This window comes from Spermophilus citellus, assembly GCF_964194105.1.
Source record: "Spermophilus citellus genome assembly, chromosome: 12".
Lineage (NCBI taxonomy): Eukaryota > Metazoa > Chordata > Mammalia > Rodentia > Sciuridae > Spermophilus > Spermophilus citellus.
Window position 1 is genome coordinate 43456273 of NC_138198.1, and position 20971 is coordinate 43477243.

Here is a 20971-nt window from a genome sequence, read left to right on the forward strand (position 1 = left end):
GGATCTGCAGGGCCCAGTCCTGCCCTCACCTCTTGCTAACCTGCTGTTTGGTCTTCTGATAGTTTCCCAGGATCTTCCCCAGGCTTCAGTTCCCTCACTGCTAAGTGGGCGAGGACGATCCCTGTCCGGGAGGATATTGGTGAAGATCAAAGGAGAAGACGCAGCGCAGTGCTGGGGCAGGGCCTGGCACACAGGAAGCACTGGGAGGTGGCCCTGCTGGCCTTGCTCCTCCCCTAGCCTGGCCGGCACTGTCATGAAGCAGGGGCGGGGAGCTGGGGGCACGGCTCAGTGGTAGAGCGCTTGCCTCCCACGCACAGGCCCTGGGTTCCATCCCAGCCCACCAACACAGGGGGTGAGGGTTGGGGAAATTCCGCCCAGGCACGCTGGAGGGCCGGGAGCCCGGCAGCGCTCTGAGTATCCCCAGGAGGAGGGCCATCTCCACCGTGCTCAGGCCTGTCCTCAAGAGGGCATTTGAAGATCAGAACAGTCATCTGTTCGGCTTCCTCTGAAACGTCGCCCAGCGAACCCGGTGGTTGGCCAGGGATCAAGAGTCTTGGAGTCTCAGCAGCTGCCTTCTGAGGGAGCTCAGGCACGTGTGGGCTTGTGCCCACAGTCACCTTGTGTTCCCTTTCTCCTCTTGCTCCAGGGACTTTACCCCAACCCGTGCTGGGGCAGCCATGACTGCAGCAAGAGGCACATTCGCTGCGGAGCTGCTGGCTGCAGGTGACGCTGGTGCAGAATTTGCCTTGGCCACAACCCAGGACCCCAGCCCCCACATTGGTGCCTGATTTGCACAGGGCATGGGTCCTCAATCAGCTCGTGGCTGGCCGTGGCTTCCTTTTTACCATTGATTATCAATCTTAAGAGACCAAAGGAATTTCATCAGCCTGTTTTGCCATGTGGCTTTGAGAGGGGGAAGCTGGGACTTGGGCTGGGGTGGGGTCTGGGACTGAGGAGGAGGAGGCCTCCTGAGCTGTGGGGTCACTGATTAATACTTCAACAAAGAGCCCTTAAGCACCCACTGAGTCCTGAGCTAGAATCAGTAGCAGGTTGGGTACTGAGCTAGAATCATGTGGGTCTGATGCCCAGTTCTCCCACCTAAAAGTTATCCAGCATCCACCCAAGAGAATGGCCAGAATAATAAAAAGAGTCCTGTTTTAAGGAAATGCTTCCTCCAAGAGCTCATGTGTGAGATAATCCAAGAATGATGAGAGGTGAAGTCGATTAGATCGTAGAGCTGTAACCTAATAAGTGGATTAATCCACCTGAATGGATTAACTGGGTAGTACCTGGAGGCAGGTAGGGGATGGCTGGAGGAGGTGGGTCACTGGGAGTTTGCTCTAGAGAGCAGAGTTCTCTCTCTCTCTGCTTCCTGAGCTGCTGGTCCCAGCCAGGCCCTTCCGCCATGATGTTCTCCTTCACCTCGGGCCCAGAGATACGGAGTCAGCTGTCTAGAGGCTCAGACCTCTGAAACCATACGCCAAAATATCCTCCAAGGACGGTTCTTGTCAAGTCTTCTGGTCCCGGCGATGAAAAGCTCACCAGAGCAGAAGGTAATGATGATAGCAAGAGGAACTCTCACCCTGCGGGCAGGACTGTGAGATGGCTCAACCCCTTTGGAAAACAGAGTCCCCTAAAGCTGAAGATTTTCCTCCTAAATGCTCCAGAAGAAATGCCCAGGGATGTTTGTGGCTGTACCATTGGCAGGAGTCACCAACTGGCACCAGCCCAAATGCCCATCAGCTACAGAGTGGATATCCACACCATCACCCCGCCACACTCCCCTGGCTGTGCCATGGTGAGGTTGAACAGACTACTGCTCCACGTGGAGACATGGGGGACCCACGGTGTGGTGCCAGGCATGAGAGCCAGGCTGTGCTATGAGTTGGACCTGGTTTGAGGATGCCCTCCCCAAATTTTCTGTGCTGGAAACCTGGCCTCCCGTGCCGTGACACTGGGAGGAAATGGAACCCTTCAGAGAGGGGGCCTCGTGGAGGATGGTCAGGTCACTGGGGGTGCTGCCCTCAAAAGGGACAGGTAGCCAGCGCAATTCGACAAGAGAAGGAAAGGAAAGGGGTAAAAATAGGAAAGGAAGACGTCACGTTGTCACTGTTTACAGATGCCGTGACCCTATACCTAGAAGACCCCCAAAACACTCCAGACTGCTAGAGCCGATAGACACATAGTGGGTTATAAATCAACATACAAAAGCGATCGGATTTCCTAGGCGCTCACAATGAATCCGCTGAGAGAGAAATCAGGAAAACAACTCCATTCAAAATACCCCCCCAGAAACAAAAACAAACAAAAAATAAATCTAACCAAGGAGGTGAAAGAGCCCTAAACTAAGCGCTATAGAACATGAAGAAGACCTCGGACGATGGAGAGGATGTCCATGTTCATGGACAGGAAGAATGAACATTGTCAAGATGGCCGTACCGCCAAAAGCCATGTACAGACTCAAGGCAATGCTCATCAAAATACACTCTTCACAGAACCAGGAAAAGCCGTCCTAAAATTCAGTGGGAAGAGTAAAAGACTCAGAATAGACAAAGCAATACTACGCCAAAAAAAGCCATGCTGTGGGCATCACCAGGCTGGGTCCAACTGATCCTGCAGAGTGACCGGACCGGCCTGGCCGAGGCTCGGTGGTGGCTGTCACTCAGCAGTGTGGTGGTGGCTTAAAAACAGACCCCCAGACCACAGTGGAATGTAAAACAACAAACCCACATAGACACAGGCACCTTGTCTTTGACAAAGATGCCCACCACATACATTGGAGAGAAGATGGCCTTTTTAGTAATCGGTGCTAGGAAAACGGGTGATGCACGTAGAACAATTAGACTCCTCTCTCACACCCTGCACAACAATCCACTCCACATGGACCAGAGAACTCAGAACTGGACCAGAAACGGTACAACTCCTAGAAGAAATTTAAATGGCCAACGAATAAATGAGAAAATGTCCAACATCATTGGCAGTTAGGGAAACTCAGATTAACACCACACTGAGATTTCATCTCACCCCTCTCTGAATGACGGCCATCAAGCCAAAACTTTGGGCAGAGAGTGTTACACTCTCTGGGAAGGAAAAAAAAAAAGGCCCCGTCCTTTCTCTACGGTTAAAAAACGTGACCGAGGACGGACTTTCCAATTCCTCGGATTGTCAACCCTGGATACGGTTTCCCCCTCTTGGCCACGAGTCCCCTCCTTTCCCAGGGCCCCTCCCCACGTGTGGTGAAAGGGCTTGGCTGGTCGGACGGTGCCCTGCGTCGGCCTGAGTGCCATCTGGGGTCCCTGGAGATGGCCGAGCGCCCAGCTGGCTGCGAGGCCCAAGCGTTCACACTGTGGGTATCACATTACGGCAACTTAGGAAGTGTAATCCTGGATTTGGCCACCGGTGGCTGGAAACTAGACACAGCCGGGCACAGCTGGAGAGGAGGAGGGACCCCGGTCTCCTGGGAAGGGCCTGTGAGGCGTGCTTCGACGCCCCTGGACAGGCCCGCAGCAGACGGGCAGGGGCTCTGCTGGTCCAAGCTGCAGATGCAGACTATTACATGGACACGGGTGGGCAGACGTGACACCAGTGTCCAGGCAGGGTCACCTGCTGCAGCCCCGGGGCACAGGAGGGTGGATGCTCCTCTGCCCACAGATGCCACGCGTCACTCTTCCCTTGGAGGGACCTGGCGCAAGCTCACCTCACCTGGATGACTTCAAGCCAGAGCTGTGCTGGCCCCAGGCCTTCCTCCCGTCAAACGGAGGGACCAAGCAGTCCAGAGAGCCCTGCTGTGCTGCAGAGGGAAACCTGGCATTCTGATAATCTGTGGATGGCATGGTGTTTCTGGGGGACAGTTTGATACTGTGACAGAAAATCTCTTAGGAGCTGTTGCTCCTCTGACGTTAGCCGTTGGTCCCAAGGCGTCTTGGCTGAACTGTGAACCCACCTCCGGCATTGTAGCTTCCTGAGCCCCTGCTACCTACAGTGTGAGAGACCAAGGCGTGTAGGCACTGGCATCGTGCGGAGACATCAGGTGACAGGCTGCTTACGGTGGCCCCACGAGATGCCACCCTCACCAGCCCCGTCTTACAGAGAGGAAACTGAAGGCCCAGAGAGGTTAGGTAGCTGCCCAAAGCCAAAGAGCGGACTGGAGGTGGAACTGGGTGTGCCCACTGCCTGGAATCTCACCTCAGGGCGGCAACTCCTGCCAGCTCCTGACCTGCCCCCGCACGCCCGGGCTCTGCGCAGGTGGGCTTGGGCAGCCCGGGAGGGAACTGGAGCCCTCGGGTCTCCCCACGCTCTAGGGCAACCCGCACAGAGCCAAGTGCACACAATTCACTGTCACTGAGAGAGGCACACAGGGCATCGCCAGAAGCTTTGATCATCAGCCCCTCAAGAAAGAAAGCGGCCGATGTCTGTACGAGCCTTTGGTTCAATAAATCACATTACGGCCACACTGTGATTAAAAACAGTTCTTTTTTCCTGTTTGTGCGTGTGTGTGTGCACAGAAACGACACATTTACTAGCTGTTTTTTCTACTTTGGGGTTATTTATAGTTATTCCTTCTTTCCACCTCTCTGACCTTTCTAATTTGGGGGATAATTGGCATGTATTCCACGTCTAATTGGAAAAACAAGCTCCTTCCATTTGGAAAAATAGCTGCTGCCGTCTTAGGTCCAGATGGCCCTGTGGTACGGAAGGGCCCTGCTCCTGGCCCCTTGTAAATGGGACCGGGGTCGTCGCACGCATTTTCTGTATGGAATCCCTCAGGCTGCTGGTTAAAGGGTGACTTCTGCCTCCCCGGGTGTGACAGATGACTCCCTGCTGGCCACTGTCCCAGAGTGTCCTGCTCACTAACTCAAGCCGTCCTCACAACCCTGAGGGTGGGAACGCACGCCCATTCCACTGGTGAGAAGTAGAGGCACAGAGAGGGGAGGGGCGCTCTGCTGGGTGGGGAGGGGACTCAGCTCCAGGCCTGCACCCACAGCCCTGCACCCACAGCCCTGCACACGGAGCATGGGACTCAGCAGCCTGGACTTTTAACATAACATTCCCAGGTGACCGAGGCGCTAAGGTGAAGCACCGCTGCCTTAGACAGTCTTTTATCTCAGAACCACTTGCATGATTCTGTATGAGGAAATAGCAGATCTATCTGCTCCACTTGAGCCGTGAAAGGACTTAACTCTTCAAACTCAGCAGAGCAAAGATGCAGCTGAGATTTTTGGCTGGTAACAAGTCATCAAATGTAACCCTGGATGAGCTTGACAACCCAGCCGCCCAGGTGGCTCTCCCCCTCCTCCCTCCGGAAACCTGCTCTCAAGAAAATTCTCAAACGTTAAGGAAGGAGCTGGGCTTCTCTATCTGAAGTGAGGACACCAGGAAGGCCCCTTCTCTCCTTCGGGTCTGCGGGGGAGGCGGGGCCTGTGGGAGGCGGGGCCTGGTGGAGGCGGGGCCTGGTGGAGGCGGGGCCTGGTGGGAGACGGGGGGGGGGGGGGGGGGGGAGGTGCGCCTTGTGATAGCTGGGCCTGGTGATAGGTGGGGTCTGGTGGGAGACGGGCCTAGTGGGAGGTGGGGCCTGGTGATAGGCAGGGCCTGGTGGAGTTGGGGACTGGTGATAGGCGGGGCCTAGTGGAGGCGGGGCCTTGTGATAGTGGGGTCTGGTGATAGGTGGGGTCTGGTGGGAGGCGGGCCTAGTGGGAGGTGGGGCCTGGTGATAGGCGGGGCCTGGCAGGGGCGGGGCCTGATAGGAGGCGGGGCCTGGTGGAGGTGTTTGGATTGTGGGGCAGGGCCCTGTTGAATGGCTCAATGCCTTTCTTCTGCGAATTGGTTTCAGGTTGCAGGAGTCCAGCTCCCTTGCCGGGTTTTGCACACACCTGCTTACTTTTCCTCTTTCCCGCCGCGCACGTAGCAGCACAAGGCCTCGCCAGAAGCCCACAGAAGCAGGTGTCATAAATCTCTGTCTTTATCAATTACCCAGTCGCTCGTACTCTATTATAGTAGCAGAAAATGAGCTGAGACAGGCCCCAAAGGGGCGTATTAGTCAGCCTGGAGCAGGGAAGCGATCCCTGAGCATAAGGGCGGAGGGTGGTGAATCACAGCAGTGACCCTCGGCCGCACACTGGCCGTGCCTTCCGGTGATACCTGCTGCCGAAGCTCTGTGGGGGACACCAGCTTGAGAGGAGAGCGGTTCCGATGGCAAAGGAAGAGAACTCAGCCACTGGGGCCTCTGCTGGGGGCGGGAGGGCAGGGCCTGTGTGCACCGCGGATCACAGAGGGAGGACCGCGGCTGCTCATCATCGCGCACAGGAGGCACATAAGTGTCAGGCTTTGTTATTTCCGTTTCTCAGATTAGGAAACCGAGGCTTAGACACTTGCCAGAGACCACGTAGCTAGGGGCAGGGGCAGGCACTGGGACCTCTGCACAGCGTTCCTCCCTGCGAGTCAGTGAACAGGGCATGAGAAGAACTGTGCCCAGAGGAGGCAGGTGCAGGGCTCCTGCAGGCTCCTCAGCGCACACCCTTCTCTGCACACCCTTCTCTGCTGCCGCACGCCCGTTCTTTACACCCCTGTCCTACCTCAAGACCCGATTGCACTTCTCCAGTTTGCACAGGGAGGAAAAGAATTAGGAAAACAGTCCTGAACAGAGAAGAAATCAGTCTGTCTCCAGAGCTGAGGCTTTTGCAGCACTTCAGGGAAAACCTGATCAGCCTTGGCAGCTTTTGAACAAGGAGGACAGAGGCAAGATGGAGGTCAGCCTGGGAGAGAAGGCAGCCTGCAGGAGGGGGAGGCCTGGACTCCAGCCAGCCCCCAGCAAGGCTGCCTCCCTGCTTCCCCTGGGAAGGTCAGAAGCCTGGGTACTCCTCCCAAGCTCCCCTCGATCCACACCTCCACTAGGGAGCCTGCAAGTGCCCTGCCCTTGACCCAGATCACCCTTGTAATTCCTCGTCTGGGACCTGCCTCCCCATTCCACTGTGAACTCAGAGGCTGAGTCGGCCTTATTACCACTTGTATTACTCATGAGTCTTTTAATTGTGGGCAGCAGAAAGGCCTAGCCAAGCTGGTTAAATTAAAACCTGGATTTTTTTTTTTTTTTTTTTTTGCCAAGTTTGGAGTTGGCTTCAGACAAGGCTAAATTCAGGGGTTCTGAATAAGTCATCCAGATTTGATATCTCTCTCTCTCTCTCTCTCTCTCTCTCTCTCTCTCTCTCTCTCCCCACTTCATTTTTGCTGCCTTCTCTGGCTCCTCAAGGTGTGAGGATGGCTGCCACAGCTCCTGTTTCTGGTAAGCCCCTCCTCTCAGAAAGCAAAGTTGAATTCTTGGGATTAACTTTGATTGGCTGAGCTTGAGTCATGTGCCCATCCCCGAACCAATCACTGTGAATCAGAGAGCATGGCGGGTGCTGATTGGCCAGTGTAGTAGATGTGGATGCTGTGTAGCTAAAAGCCTTGTCTTCCTTCTTCCTTGCTAACAAGAACCCATTAGGGATCAAATGGTTGGGGAGGATCATTCCTATCCTATTTTCTTTGGGTGGTGATTGCTTTAAAAATATACACTGCACACTTCTGACAAAGAGGACATTAAGCAAAGTACCCGGGAGGAGTCTGGGAGGAATGTTCTTGGCTGAGGAACAGCCAAGGGGAAGGGGGAGGCGCTAGCCCCTGCTCATTCCTTCTTGCCCTGGAATATTGTGGAAGGAGCTGTAGCAGCCATCTTGCAACCATGAGGTGAGAATGTACCAAAGTATCAGGGATGGCAGTGGAAAATTTCCTGCCTCTGGCTTCTAGTGGCTTGCACCCATGGCTTCCTTTGACGTGCTCTCCACGGGTTCCTGGAATCACTTTGCCTGAAGTCCGCCCCCCTGCTCCGTCCGGCGCTCCAGCCGCATACTGAAGTGCCTCCTTAACCCATGGTGGCACACAGATTGGCCCCTTCTGGGGAGCCTGTGGCCCCACCAGCTCCTGCACACCTGGCTGCCCTGTGGGTATTGGAGCCTGGGTGAGTGCATACACGAGTGGACAGGCCAGCTGGGGACGCGGGCAGGTGAGATCCGAGCAGGTCACTGCCATCATCCGGGGCCCCAGTGAGACAGGTTGTCCTGGGGAATGTCCCCAGGCGGTGGAGCTGGGCAGGGCGTCTTCCAGTTGCTTCTTCTCTGGGCAGGCTGAAGGGTGAGGTCATCTCCCCAGGGCAGGAGGGAGGCCTTGCTACTGGGCTCTGGAATGGGACAAAACTGCCCGGACATCTGCCATCCTGCTGTCACTGACGTGGCCGGAGGGCGTGACCACGGGGGAGTGAATCAGCTGACCTTTGGCCTCCGACTCATTTAATTCATGCTTCTCCCTCCATTAGCTTGCGGGGTGGGGGCTGAAGGGAGAGGAGGACATATTTAATTTTCATGGCATTTTTATTCCAGTTGACCCGCTGGGTCAAGCCCACTCTCCTCTCGTGAATTATGCATGAGAGGAGCCTTTTGGCTTTCGTAATGGCTTTAGTCGAGTTCATCTCCTAGAAAGACTGAAAAGGAAAAAAAGAAAAAATGAAGCATTTCAATTAAGAAGCTCACCTCCTGCCACCGCGGTCGACGTGATTCTGATTGGGTGACTCGGTCCATAAACAGCCCTGGCAGCGTCCTCGGGATGCTCGGGGTCACCAACCCATCGCCACTTCCCCTTGCTCAAAAGCCCCTACGTGGGAACGCGACATGTCCAAGTTCGCAGGGCTGGCGCGAGCTGGTGGCTTTTGGGGGACAGTCGCAAGGGGACTGCATTGTGCTTGCTGGCTCTCTGCTGCAGGGAGACCCCGTGGGAAGGGTTGCCATGGCTGCAGAGCAGATTGCTCCCCAATGTAGAGGCAGAACCTCACCCGCCAGGTGCTGTCTGCGGTTCCTGTGGGCTGGGAGCTGGGCACAGTGGGGTGGCTTCTCTCTGCTCCGAGGAAGCCGAGGGCATGGGGCTGGCCTCCTGGGGGGCTTCTCTGTTCCCAGGAGCAGGTAGGCTGAGGGCTGGAGCACCTGGTGCCGACCTCCCTGCGCGCACAGGGCTCCCTCTGCACATGGTGGCTGCGGGCCTAAGGGGTTCCTGAGGGGAGGGAGATGGAGGGAGGGGAAGAAGGTGGAAGGAAATGTCTCTACTCAAGGACCGCTCCCTGACCCTTCCCAGACAGGCTGCTTGGAGAGGCCTGGAGATGGAGGGAGGGGCAGGAGAGCCAGAGCCCAGCCAGGAGGTGGGCAGCATTTCCCTAAGGGTGACCCTGGGGTGGGGGCCCTGGCTGCTGTGAGAGCAGAGAACTCTCAGGAGGCAACAGCAGCCTGGGCCCACTCAGGGCCAGCGCCAGGGCGTGTGGTCACACAGGCTGGGCACGCTGAGTACCATGCCTCGGGAGAGCTGCCGTGGGAGCCCCTGTTGCTGTTTCTCTGTCTGGGAGTGAGGTCAAGGGACGGTGGCAGGGGCCTGGTGTCCCCACTCACACAGCCCCCGGCCGCCTCCCTGAAGGGGTTGGCAGCTGCATGGTCCCCTCCCACTGGCGCCCCTGGCCCCCCTGACTCCCCCAACCAGAGCCAGACCACCAGGGCATCCAGCCCACGGTGCCCAGGACAGGGACAGGTTCTCGCTGGCAAGAGGTGGCTCCGCTGTGCTGTCCTCCTCTGCCTCCCCTGGGCCTGTGTGCTGGGGAGGAGAGAATGGACGTGGAATGCCCCTCCGGTGGTGTCTCAGGGCAGGGCCCGGTGACCGTATCCCAAGGCCAGGCTGGCAGTGCCAGGACGTGATTGGCAGGCAGCCCAGCAGGGGCCTGTCACCCACCTCCGACCCAGGTACCGAGAAGTGCAACCCCTCAGGGTCCTTGTCGGCCATGGGCTGGAGCGCCCGTGGGAGGAGGCGGGCCATACGTCTCCTCCTCCCCACCAGCCAGGGCTGGCAGCTCCACTTTTAATGGGTGCCACAAATCAAGTGGCCCACCGGCCTGCAGGACTGGCCAGGTCCTTTAACGTGGAAGGCAAGGTCCGGACTGGGCTGTCTTTGGCCAATTCCCTGAGCTTCCTGTGCCTCCTCCTCAGCTCTAAGATAGCTGCCTGCAGCTCTCATCCCCACAGGTTGGGGTGGCCCTGCAGTGACGCGGTGCCCGGGAACGCAGGCCCAAGTCCGTCACTGAGGCCGCTGTTCCTCAGGAGATGTCACTGTCCCGGGCCTGGGAGGTGCTCTGCCCGCTCCCTGCTGCGGTCCTGGTCCCTGTGCCAGGTGTGGAGGAGACGGGCTCAGTGAGCACCCGTGTGACAGTGACTCTCCGGAGCCGCTTCCTCCTGGTCCTGCTCGCTTCCCACAGAACCCCACAGACGGGGCAGGGGAAGCCAGGGGCAGGTGGCAGGTTACGAGCGGCCTCAGTGTCCTCTGGGACAGGAGCCTCACCCTGCGGTGAGCGGCTCCTCCAGACCCCCACGGCTGAGCCGGGCCATACGTCCCCCTCCCCAGCGCCCCCGGCCTTAATTGGGCCAATCTGTCCACTTGACACCCGGCGCCTGGGCTCCGTTCTTCACAAAGCCTCTCCTGGCACTTGACGGATGCTCAGCCACCGAGGGCACATTTTTCAACCTGGGCTCCTCCGGGGACTTCTCGGCCAGGTTTCTGCTCCTCTCAACCCGCTGCGTTTCATAATTCCCCAATGATCGTCCCCACGGCCCTCATTTCTCTCCACACCCGCCCCCGCCCCTCCCAAGGGCTCCCAGTCTGCCACGAGCCACGTGCGTTTTCAGCCCACGTTAGGAAACCTAAGGCAGGCGGTGCATGGGGACCGGGGGGTGGCTGCAGGTCCCCAGCCAGAGCTGTATTTGGGAGGGGATCCAGGCCACGGGTGTGCAGGAAGGGGAAGGTGAGGCGGAGAAGCCTAACATGGCCTTCACTGCCCACAGGTGACCAGAGGCCCAGCCTGGGGGAGCAGGCTGGAGCTTCTTCCCCATGTTGGAGGGCTGGCCCCAGGAAGTGGCTTCCCCCACGTCCAGCCCAGTCTGCACAGCCCCCTGAGTCCCCACAAGCTGCCCTCCTAGAGGGCTCCCCTTTTCCAGAAGGCTCAGCCCAGCTCCATTCCCATGTCTCCTCCTGAAGGTTGGAGAGAAGGAAGGAAGGGTCTTGGTCAGCTTTCCGTGACTGTAACAAATACCAGAGGCAAATCAATTTACAGAGGAAAAAAAGCTTGTTTTGGCTTGCAGTTTTGGAGGTTTCCGTCCACAGTTGGGTAGACCCATTTCTTTGGGGCCTGAGCTAAGGCAGCACAACATGGCAACACTGTTCCCCTCATGGCTGGAAGGACAGAGAGGGAAAAACCAGGGTCCCACGTCCCCTCAAGAGCACACTTTAATGACCTACCACCCCCCAGGAGGCCCTGCCCTCTTAAAGGTCTCCCCACTTGGTAAAGGTCCCCCTACCTCCTAATAGTGCCATGGCTGGGGACCACCCTTTAACACACAGGCCACTTGCAATCCAGGTCCCCACCATGCCAGCCGGCCTTTGTGGGTCCTTTTAGCCCACCTGGACACACATGGCCTCTTAGTGGGTCCCCTTTGGAAAGGGGTTCACCTGCCTATCCTTGCACAGGAGGGTTGTTTTCTTAAGGTACTGGGGGTGGGGCTGGAGGGCGCCCGGCCACACGGTGGCCTCGGCCACCTCCGGTCATCTTGCTCAGGGTGCCCCAGGTCCCGCTTTCCAGAGAAGAACTCGGAGCCAGAGATGCAGGGTGGACGTCCACGCTCCTCCTCGCCAGCTAGCTAGCTCTCCCTTCTCCCCCCCCCCCACCCCGTTCCTGCCTTTCTCTGTGAGACAGGGTGTGAGGTGTCCCCCAAAAGTTCACGTGGGAGACAGTCAAGAAAGTTCACGGGGCCGTGAGAGCTGCAGCCTAATCAGTGCCACTCACAGGGACCAACTAGGTGGTGACCATGGACAGCTGGGGTGTGGCGAGAGGGTCCTGGGGGCGGGCCTTTGGGCATGTATTTTGTCTCTGATGAGGGACAGTCGCTCTGCCATGTCAACAGGTGATTCAAACAGTTACGCGGGCTGGCCTCAAACTGGTGGGCTCCTGGGACCCTCCTGCTCAGCTCCCTGAGTGGCCAGGACTATATATATATTTTTTTTGGTAGTCCTAGATATTGAATCCGCAGTGCTCTGCCTCTGAGCTGCATCTCAGCACCCCGGCCTTTTTAAAAAAAAAAAAAATTATATCGGGGCAGGGCCTTGCTAAGCTCCTGAGGCTGGCCAGTAACTTGCGATCCTCCTGCCTCAGCCTCCCGAGCAGCTGGGGATTACAGGGGTGTCCCGCCACGCCTGACCGTCTGGGTTCTTTTTTTTTTTTTTTTTAAAGAGAGAGTGAGAGAGGAGAGAGAGAGAATTTTTAATATTTTCATTTTTTAGTTCTTGGCGGACACAACATCTTTGTTGGTATGTGGTGCTGAGGGTTGAACCTGGGCCGCACGCATGCCAGGCGAGCGCGCTACCGCTTGAGCCACATCCCCAGCCCCTGTCTGGGTTCTTTAATTGGGGTTAGGGCCTTAGTCCTGACCTGTCAGAGCACCACACAGGTTTGTCCCCTCAGAGACCCTAAGGGCGTTGGCCAGGATCTGAAGGCAGCCCACGTGACGGCAGAGGCCACGGTCTTTCCACCGCGATCCAATCTCCCTACACCAGTGGCTTCCCCAGAGACGGTGACGGCAACCTGCCAGGTCGCTGAGAAGGTAAACAAACGTGATGGATGGGCCGCCTGTCCTGGTGTGAGCGCCTTATTGTCGTCATTCCTCACGCGGTGACAGCCTCTGCGCTCGCCTCTCATTGCGGACTCAGGGAGGTCGGAGCTCACAGCCTTCACCAGAGCCACATGGGGACCTGCGCCAACCCAGGGGCTCGGCGGTTCCTTCACCTGGGCCCCCCACCACGGCCCCAGAAGCACCCACCTGAGGGTGCCCCGCCACGCTGTGACCACGGAGCTCCGTGGGAAAGACGAACGAGAGATAATTATTTAATCAAACCCAAGGGCTGCCGTTTTACCAACAGAATGTCTGCGGAGCTGCTTTGGAAATAACTGAGATGGTGATTCTAGAAAAACAGGAGGAAAGAGATGACCGTTCCCCGCGGGCTGCCCGGGAGTGTCCTTGGATACACTGGACTTCAGGAACGCGGTCCTGGTGCGGCCCAGCGAGCTCCTGCAGCCTGCGTTGGGCTGGGAGCCGTTGGTGAGGGACATATGGGGGGTGTGGCCGAGTCCCCGTCCCTCCACTGAGAGTCCGGTCACTCACAGCCTGCTGGACCGACAGGGGGAGCAAGCAGCCACGTCTGGACCACGGGCCCCACACCCCACCCCACACTGAGTGGAGTCCAAGGCGACCTCCTGCCCAGGAGCCACCAGGGGAACTAGGGTCGCGTGACTCCAGCCAGCTGCCACTTGGAATGGAAAGGTCACACAGAGCCAGGCGTGCTCCCCGGGAAGGCAGAGGGGGCTGCCAGACCCTGAGGGACAGGGACGAGCTGACCCTCCGGCAGAGGGGGCCTGGCAGGCTGGGTTGCGTTGCTGGGTGCCCACGGGCTGGTCTGTCCTGGGATGCTCCAGGCCTCGACTCCGCGGGGACTTCAAACAGCCTCCACCTTGGTCACGAAGGAGACCTGATTTTTATGTCGCTCTTTGCTCTTGGTGGGTCCTGTGGGGAGAGGACCCCCCTGTCCTGGGGAAGGTTGGCCCTGGCCACGGGATGGAGAGGGGCGTCAGCCCCGGGACACATCGCCGCAATCGGAGCGGTTGCCGGTCCACGGGGTGCGGTGGTCCTCCCGAGACGGGAGGGTGCTCTGATGCTGGCCAGGTGACCTCCCAGCTCCTGGGGGCACCGCAGTGGCGGGCAGGGCTCCATTCTCCCCCTGCGCTGCCCCGACTGGACGTGGTCCGGCTTTGTTCCCCTGCGGAGGACCTGACCTGATGGGGCTGAGCCGTTGAGGTGGAGGGTCCTCGGTCACGGCAGAGAGGTGAGCGCGTTCGGGGGCTGGCAAGCCTGTCGCTCCTGGTGCACGCGGTACCCCAGCCCGGGAGCAGCGCAGGCTTCGGTCACAGAGAACAATGTGGCACAAGAGGCTCCCCTGCCGCCCGCCCTCCGGTCCTGGATCCCTACAGGAAGTAGCCCCCGGCCTGGCTTGCTGGGACATGGTGGGCAGATTCTCTGAACCGCAAACCCCTGGTGCCCCCCAGGTTCAGGGCTCTTCAGGGAAGCAGCCAACTGGCATTCCCGATCATGAGCTCTCTTGGGAGGGGCTGGCCCACCCCGAGACCTCTCTGCCTAACCCCTTCCTCCTCTTCAGTCCCCTCTGGTTGGGCCACCTCTGCCTGCCCAGCGCGTCCCTCAGTTAATGGCACCTCGGCAGCCATTGCACCAGCTGATCCACAGTGAGCTCCTGCGGCAGAGCCTCAGCCCCTCAGGGCAGGTGGGGAACTGAGAGGTGAAGGTGTCCGCCTGCACCCCTGCCCCAGATGGTCACCACGGCGCTCCAGTGGGCTGCCCCGGGTGTGCCCCTCCACTTTCAGACTGAGGAGCGCAGGCCCAGGTGTCCTGCCTGGCAGGCAGGCCCCGGGACTTGGCCTTCTCTTCCCTCCTTCCAATCAGCTGCCAACCCGAGCGCAGGTCTTTCCAAGAAGGCCCAGGAGCGGAGCCAAACGTGGGCTCCCCGCCAGGCTGGGCGCGGTGGCCACGCTGCCCGGGGCTTGGCAGGAGGGTCCCAGGCTGGCCTGTGGGGGCCGCGAGGCACGAGGGGGCCAGGCCTCCTTTCCCGAGGCTCCTGGTTCCAGAGGGTCCCCTCCCCTCCGCCCACCCTCCAGCCCTGGAAGTTTCTGGAAGACACTCTTCACTTCCCAGCCCGCCCCTGGGCCTTCACCCTCTGTGATTCCTGGGTCCGTAGGTATAATGGATTTCACTCCCGGGCCAGGCTGATGTCACACAGCACGGTTGTCCCCAGGGAGCTTGTCCAAGCGGGCCTCAGCCCCCCCAGTCCTCTGGAGGCCGCCATCTCTACCTATCCCATGCCTCGGGTCAGGGTTGAAGATGGGGGAAGCCTTGGGACAAGAAATGTGAAACTTCCAAAGCTAGGAGTGGCCCCCAGCTGGCAGCCAGCAAGGGGACAGCCAGCCCAGGCCTATGGCCACAGGGAACAGAGTCTTCCAGGGGAGAGATGGGCTGCCAACTGCCTCCCGCGTGGGCCCCGAGCGTCCCCAGCAGAGGGGGCTGCGTGGCCTGGCCTGGTGACACAGCGGGGTGCACTTCTGGGTGGTTGCTGTGTAAGCTGCTCCACGTGCAGAAATTCGTCAAGGGGCCACGGAAGATGGACACACACTGGTGATTTAATAGCGTGTCACTGTGCCCCAGCCTGCTCCTGTCCCCCCATGTGGTCAATGGGGGAACCGTCTTCTTAGCCCCCAATCCTGCATGGTCTCTTTCAAAGACCCTTCATCGAAGCCACCGGAAGGTTCTTTCAATTCTCCTTCATGAAGTCATCGTAGCAACGCCTGGTTCCTCCTGGGCAGGAGGAGAGGGTGCCCCTGGGCAGTGATGGGTGGCCCTCCTTTCTAGCTTAAATACAGACACAGAGGGGTGCAGAAGAGGGGCTCCCCAGGGAGCCGGGGACGCCCAAGTCCTGGCCACCTGGGGCTGCCTCTCACGTTTCCAGACACTGCGTCTGTGCCCCAAGCCCGCTTCAGCATCTGCCGTGCCCACAGTCATGCCACGGAACACTTTGTGGGAATCTGGGTTTTATTACGTTAGAGTTTTGAGCCAAGAGTGGAAGATGCTGTTGCTGGTTGATGCCTGGGACTCGCAGGGCCCTTGCAGGACTCCCAGGAGGCGGCCCCGGGTGGGCAGGGTGCACTGTCAGGAGGGCCTGAGTGCCAGCCCCCTGTCCTTCCTCGACAGCCTTCCCGGGGCCTTGGCCTCCCCCCTGAGGAGAACATAACTTGTCCTTTTTGGTTATAGGTTTGGCATGGCACCCGCCATTCCAGGTGTCAGGCTGATGCGTAGTGTGTGACTTACTTCTTGTCCAAAGCATGTGCGTGTGCATGTGCGTGTGTGTGCACGTGGGAGCCGTTGGCCAACATCCAAAAGGTCCCAGCCCCACACTCCCGAGGAAGTGGCCACAGGGCTTCAGTTACCTGCCGCAGCTCCGTGACCCTCCCGGTGTGCCGACAGCCCCTGGATCTCTGCGGTGATTCTGAGGGGCAGCCCACTCGGGGAACCGGGCTGTGGCTCCGGCTTCTCTCCTGCCTCCTCCCCCCACCCAAGGTCCCTTGGCTGTGCCTTTGAGTGTCGGGCACCTGTGTGTGTGCGGTGCTGCCTGAGCCACTCCATGCCAGGGTGCCGGGGGCAGGGGAGTGGCCCCACCTGTGGCCTGTGTTACAGGGGCTGCTCCTAGGTCACCATCAGGGACGTCAAGACCTGGCTGGGCATCGAAGTGACAGGCTGTAACCTGCATGACCTCCCTGGAGGGAGGCCCTGCCTGGCAGCTCAGTGAGACCCTGTCTCAAGATAAAACAGAACAAGGGCTGGTATGTGGCTCAGTGGCAAGGCGCCCGGGTTTGCTCTCGAGGACTGGGGAAATAAAAAATAAATAGATTAAACCTAGTTTCTTCCCTAAAAAAAACCTCGAATGACTCTTTAAAATTCATAAAACGTATTTAATTGTTAAAAAGCCCCTGGTTTTTATGACTATTTTTGCAAGGATGAATGGCGTCTCTTCTTTATAAAACATCCAAGACGGTGAGGAAGAAGAAAGCCCATCTCTCCCACCCAGAATGCCCCAGGAGCCCGCTCAGGGACAGCGTAGAGGTCGAGGCCAGCTCTGGAGGCCTCAGTGCACTCTCAGCCCCCGGACACCTGGACTCTGCTGCTGGGCACCTTCGGGAGGTGCTCCAGAGCATCACCCAGAGGGCTTTCCTGCCACTGTCCCTGCCTGGTGCTGGGCTGTCACCTTCCACAGCCCCCAGAAGGCCCAGGGGAGACTCATGGGCAGTCCAGCAGAGCAGAGTCCAGCACCGTGCCTGGTCCAGAGTATTTCTGGGCAAACATTTTTTTACAAACAAAACAGAAGATCCCTCCCTACGTGATGTGCCGGCACCTAGATCGACGGAAGGTGGCGGAAGGAAACCCTTTGCAGATTGTATGGAGTGAATATTAGTTAATAAGTATTAGGTATTAAGGTGCTATAACAAAGGTGCTTTAGATAAACATGTTTTGATATTAGAACTTTAAGTAAACATATTTTTCTGTTGTGCTAAGTAAACATGTTGATGTGACAAGTATGAAGTGTGTTAGGTATAGATAAGGTAATGACGAGTGCGAAGTGTGTTAGGTATGGATAAGATAGTGAATAACAAATGATGTAAGGGGAAGACCCCAATGGAAAACCCCAATGGATGTAAACAAGTTGTAAACAAATTATGTAATGGTATAAGCTTAGTATAAATATAAGGCACGGAGGACAGGCAGCACCATTCAGGTTAGGCCCTGACACCGGCCACCTGATTGGTCCGTCCGGTCTCTGCTCCGCTGCTGCTGTGTGAGGACTGCTGTGAGAATAAACGAAGCATTGGAAAGACATCTCCGTGAGTCGGTGTGGTGTGTTCGTGTCGCCGGGGATTCTGGTCCGGGTAGGACACGGCCGGGGACCCGCCTGCGGCTGACCTCCGAGACCAAGGCCCACTCCAGCTTCGGGAGCTGCTTGCGACACAGACCACACAGCTAATACTGCATTTAGCTGGGGAAGGGACCCGTTGTCCCTGGGTCAACAATGGCGGGAGGCTGATGTCAATGATCAGCCTTGGAATGGGGGAAAACCCTCTTCAGACCGGGGCTGTGCTGCTGCCCACTCAAAGCCCTCTGCCGAGCCACCAGGAGACACTGCGGAGAGGAGCCCAGCCCTGCGACCCGGTCCTTCCCGCGCTGCCCAGCTCCCTGTGGGGGCTGCAGGCTGAGCCTGGGCCCAGAGCACCTGCAGGTGGACACGCCCCGCATCCGTGCCAGCCGCCCTGGAGGCCGGTCTGCACCGGGAGCAGGAGTCCCATTGTCACCGTCTCCATGGTTATAGCTCACGTGACTGTCTTTTTGGAGTTCTTGGCAAAGCAGGCGATGGGTTTGGCTATTACACTGCAGTCCGTGAAGGAAGGGGACAGTCCCCGTCTGCCCAGAGCCACAGGCTGGCTCCTGCAATAAGTCAGGAGGCCCCCGTTCTTCTCCCCCGTGGTTTTGGACCCCCACCCTGATGTGTTACGACGACGAGGACCACTGAAATTGGAGCCCGCCTGGCTTTCAGCCACACCACGGCATTAAGGAATGGTCGTCAGGTTTCTAAAAAGTTAAGACGATGGTTCCTGATGGTTCCTGCGTCTGCAGAGAGCCTCCTTCCCTTTAGATACACACCCTGACCTTCCAGGTGAGATGTGTCTGGAAAGAGACGGACAGGGATGGACAGAGGGAGCCGAGGGTCACTGAGGTCAGGGTGTTCCGGGTCCTGCCCTGGGGACTCCCACACACGGGTCAAGCTTTCCCTAATGCAAATTTTTTTTTTTTTTTTTTTTTTTTTGCTGTGGTCGTGAGGGAGAAAGAGAGGTGGTGTTGGAGAAGGAATCGGCTTTGTTTTCAAGGGTCGTGATAAAGGTGCAGAGAGCAGGGCTGCAGCCTAAACCACGCGGTCAGAGATAGGTGACTGAAAAATTCTCACTTGCGGACAGAACGTGTGAAGTGTGGGTGTGGGGAAGGGTGGGGAGGGGGTGGCAGGGCCCAGGGCCTCCCACAGTGCTGCCCGCCTGGTACCCCGGCGGGGTGGCATTGTGAGAGGTTGACGGTATCCCTCTCCTGAATTCCACTTGGTGAAGCTGGACCAGGTTCTGGAGAAAGAAAGGGCACTAGAGAATCCATCGGGGGGTGGGGGGACAGGGCAGAAGATGTGACCATTGGAAACTTGAGAGAGCTGCTGTCCAGGTATTAGGAAGGTGCCCGGCTGGTGAGAGTCACTCCTGCGCTCGGCTCCTGCCTGTCCCCAAACAGTGACATCAAGCCCTGATCACATTCCAAGCCTGGGGAGGGCCATTCCCCGTCTCCAGGGTCTGGTGCTTCTACAGACCCAGAGATGGGACTCCGCCTGGGGACCCATCCAGGTGGGGAAGCTCTTCAGTGACATAAGTGACATTTCGGGGTGGGGACGTGGTAAACCCATTTCTATTGTCAAAGACGTGGAGCCGCCTCTGCCCGTGGCTGAGCTAGCAGGGCCTCGCGGCGTCTGCCACGTGGGGACGCGGCTTCCTGACGGAGTCGGGGTGCTGGTTAGGATATGTGATTTCCACGTCACGTTGGTTGGAACCCTGACTCCTTCGCTGGGTGGCCATGTGGCCTTGAAGTGGCCTTAATGTCTTGCCAGCGAAACACGGATGACAATACTGAGGGTTCCTCGTGGCGGGGGGTAAGGGCGATGATCAGGGACACCTCCCAGCGGGATCAGAGGAACAGGTTGGTTGTTTTGCGTCACTAGCGAAGGGACGTCTCCCCCAGAAGCAGCCTGGTGGTCAGCTGGAGTCTGTAACTGAACCCGTGCGGTTGGTCAGCTCCACCTGGGGTCATTTAACCTGCGCCTCCTGTTGGGTCCAAGGCCTCTTCCCGCTCTTGCCCGGGGACAGCCATCTCTGGGATTCTGGGTGCCACGCTAGTGGCGGTACCTCAGGATGTCCTCTCTACCCTGTCCCAGCCCTTCCTCGTCTCCCCCTGGCGGGCCCTGCCCAGTCTCTCAGGGGACACTCGTGGCAGGGCTCGGGGCACCTCTCTGGTTGTCCAGACCTGGTGCTACCCCAGGGCTGGGTGGCCTCGGAGGGTAGTCTCGACCTCTCCTGGGCACTGCTGGTCCCTGGACCTCGCCCCACCCACTGCTCTGCGTGAGCAGGTGGGCCCTTGCGTGTCTGTCCCCAGGCCCAGCTCTGGGTCCCCTGGTGTGTGTCAAATCGGTGGAGACTCCAGGGCAGCAGGAGTTGGTTCACTGAATTCTCCCTGGTACCGTCTGGGTCCAGCCCGGTCCCTGCCTGAAAGCCCCTCAGTGGAGACCTGGCCTCTGTTCCGCTGCCCGCCCCTTGGTGCACTTCCCACGGAGCAGCCAGAGCAGCTTTAAGGCACTGGGGTCATCAGCGCATGGGACACCCTTGGCCGGAAGTCCCGACGGCTGCCCGGCTCGCAGGCCCCTGGTCCGGCCCTCGCCGACCTGCCCGCTTCCTGGGCTCCCACCTGCAGGAGGAGGTAGATCCTGTGGGCTGCCCAGGCCGTCTGCGGCCACAGTGCTCCTGTGCTGGGTCTGGCAGGATTTCTGCAGGAGCTAGTGTCCCCGGTCACCTGGGGGCTGGCCGGGCGACCCTCCCTTCATCTGGTCTCAGCAGCAGAGCAACCGGGGCCTGTCCACTGGGGCTTGGGCCGAGGGGCGTAGGGACGGCCACGTGCCCCGAGGCTTAGGCCCAGAACAAAAGCCACCAGTCCACCAGCATCTCGTCCTGAGGGGAGGCCTGGGTCAGGGGGAGGGACGCAGATGGAGCAGCTGTGGCCCTCTTCCTCCATGTGACCGGCTCATTGCCTCTTGGCCCCTGCACCTGCCACCTGGGGATCAGCGGTGCCCCATCTCAATGTCCCTGTCACCCCTTGTCATTCAAACTCGGCTCACAAGCCCTTCCTTAAGAGGGGACCGTCCACTGAAGAAGCCCCCGTTCCCTACCTTTTATCCTCTGACGTTAGTTTAATGGTTATTTTCACTGGTGTCTTCACGGGAATGAAAATGGCAGAAGGGCAGGTCACAGCTGTTCCTCTCTCTCTCTCTCTCTCTCTCTCTCTCTCTCTCTCTCTCTCTCTCTCTCCAGGGATTGAACCCAGGGGTGCTTAACCACTGAGCCACGTCCCCAGTCCTTATTTTATATTTTATTAGAGACAGTGTCTTGCTGAGT